At 38.0% G+C, this 2500-nt stretch overlaps 1 pseudogene; it reads right to left on the bottom strand.

Annotated features, from left to right (window-relative positions):
• LOC124729421 overlaps positions 1-70 on the bottom strand; it is a 4214-nt pseudogene extending 4144 nt beyond the window's left edge.
• Positions 71-2500: the final 2430 nt, after the last annotated feature.

Genomic DNA, 2500 nt, shown 5'->3' with positions numbered 1-2500 from the left:
ATCCTTGTTAGTTTCTTTTCCTCCGCTTAGTAATATGCTTAACCCTGCTGTTCTGTTCGGGTCTATATGACCCGAAACGAATATGAACGTTATTTTACATTATGTAAATACCAATATATATTTATGAAACTTTGTGACTTTGTCTGAAAATGGATGAGCAGCATGTGTTTTAAAAGGTTTTAAAAAAGTTTAAGAAGTTTGGGCTTCAACTGTAATAGTTGCATATGTAATGTTCGGGTCATAATGACCCGACACAAATATGTTTAGTGTAACTCGTATTTATTTCTAAAATCTGGAAATGGCGAAAATTATTTTTGTTGTGTTGTGTGGGAATAGTGACTGCATCATTCCAACTTACTCTCAACAATCACCTAAAGCTCCATGCGTTCACAACAATGGGCTTGTTTGTTGCTTTCCCCAGGAAATAATAATTGGCAGTTCTCAATAATTGGAATGCTTTGTTTCTGCCCAGTTTGACTTGTGACACCATGGCGATGAGACCATTGAATGATCGTGAGTTGGAAGAAATAGTAAATGCCTCACCAGATGAAGGATCACTTTCTGAGTTTGAAGATCACATCAGCAATGCATCTGAAAGCGAGTGTTCCGATGACAGTTACGACAGTCCACAGCCCATACAAAATAGTGTAGAGACTTTTCTTTCTAAAAATGGGAATATAGAATGGCAGTTGCATCCACCAGCACAACATGGTCGCCTACCAGCTTCGAACATCATCAAGAGTACCCCAGGAGTTACCAGGTATGCAGTCAGCAGAATATCTGATGTAAAATGTTCATTTGAAGCAGTATTTCACACAGCGCTTCAAAATGAAATAATAGAGATGACAAATATTGAAGGGCAGCGAGTTTATGGTGAACAGTGGACAGATATTGATGGTTCTGTTTTCCATGCATACTTAGGACTCTTACTCCTAGCGGGTGTATATCGATCTCATGGGGAGTCTACAAAAAGTTTGTGGGATAAAGATACTGGGCGAAACATATTTCGAGCAACCATGTCTCATGAAACATTCTGTAAGATATCACGTGTCCTGCGATTTGACAAGAAATCTACTAGAGAGGAAAGACGACGTACTGACAAACTTGCCGCAATTCGTAGTATTTGGGAGAAGTGGGTAGAGGTCCTTCCTAAACTGTATAATCCAGGAGAAAATGTTACTGTTGACGAGCAGTTAGTAGCATTTAGAGGTCGCTGTCCATTCAAGCAGTATATCCCAAGTAAACCGGCAAAATATGGGATCAAAATATGGACCATGTGTGACAGCAAAACTTCATACGTACTGAAAGCCCAAATTTATACAGGAAAGGTGAGTGGAGCGGCACCAGAAAGAAATCAGGGAATGAGGGTGGTATCTGATCTCACTTCTGAGTTACGTGGTCAGAATATCACGTGTGACAACTTTTTTACGTCGTACAATTTGGGGCAGCTGCTTCTGAAAAGGAAATTGACTATGTTGGGAACTATACGGAAAAATAAGCCGGAGCTTCCACACAAAATGACCAACAAGGAGGTACACAGCTCTTCATTTTACTTCACAAATGACACTACTGTGGTTAATTATATTCCTAAGAGACACAAGAATGTTGTACTTATGAGCACTCTCCACCATGATGCGGAAATCAGTGACAGGGCTGATAAGAAGCCAAAAATGATTTTGGACTATAATTCAACCAAAGGTGCTGTAGACACGCTTGATCAGTTATTAGGTACATATACATGCAAACGAAAAAGTAATAGGTGGCCAATGATAGTTTTCTACAATATTCTTGATGTTTCTGCTTATAATGCATACGTTTTGTGGATTTCGGTTGACCCTAATTGGAATGCAAGCAAATTGACTAGAAGGAGAATATTCTTGGAGGAACTTGGAAAGTCACTGATAAAAGAACATATTGCATCAAGAACGCATTTCCCAAGAACAGAAGATTCTTTGAGAATGGTCACAAGCATCCAAAACCCGAATGATGTGGGTGGTGTGTCAGAATCGGTAACAACAAGAAAATCTACAAAACGTGCACGCTGTAAGTTCTGTCCATCAAGTAATGACAATAAAACAAACATGGTGTGTGGAAAATGTAGTAAACATATTTGCAAGAAACATGTAACCTACTTGTGTCCACAGTGCAAGCAGTAAGAAAAGAACTGTAGTATTTTATAAGATGATTGTATTGAAAATTCTGTTGTTTCAAATTTATGTGAATACTTGTGCCTAAACTACAATCAGTAAGAAGAGAGGATTCTAAAGTTGTAGTGCTTTCTATGTTGGAATGTAATAAAAAAACTGTAGTGTGTTCTGTACTGTAGTGTGCTCTAAGATGAATATCTGTAATGACAACTGTCTGTTGTTAGAAAATGTCAATACTTACGTCTAAACTGTCAACAATAAGAATAGAAGTATGGAAAAACTGTAGTGCTTTCTAAGTTGAATGCCTGTAATGGAAACTGTCTGTTGTTTCAAATTTATGTGCATATTTAAAT

The sequence above is a fragment of the Schistocerca piceifrons genome, unplaced genomic scaffold (genome assembly GCF_021461385.2).
Source record: "Schistocerca piceifrons isolate TAMUIC-IGC-003096 unplaced genomic scaffold, iqSchPice1.1 HiC_scaffold_1208, whole genome shotgun sequence".
NCBI lineage: Eukaryota > Metazoa > Arthropoda > Insecta > Orthoptera > Acrididae > Schistocerca > Schistocerca piceifrons.
Note: the sequence above shows the minus strand (reverse complement) of the source record. Positions and strands in the feature narration are given on the sequence as shown.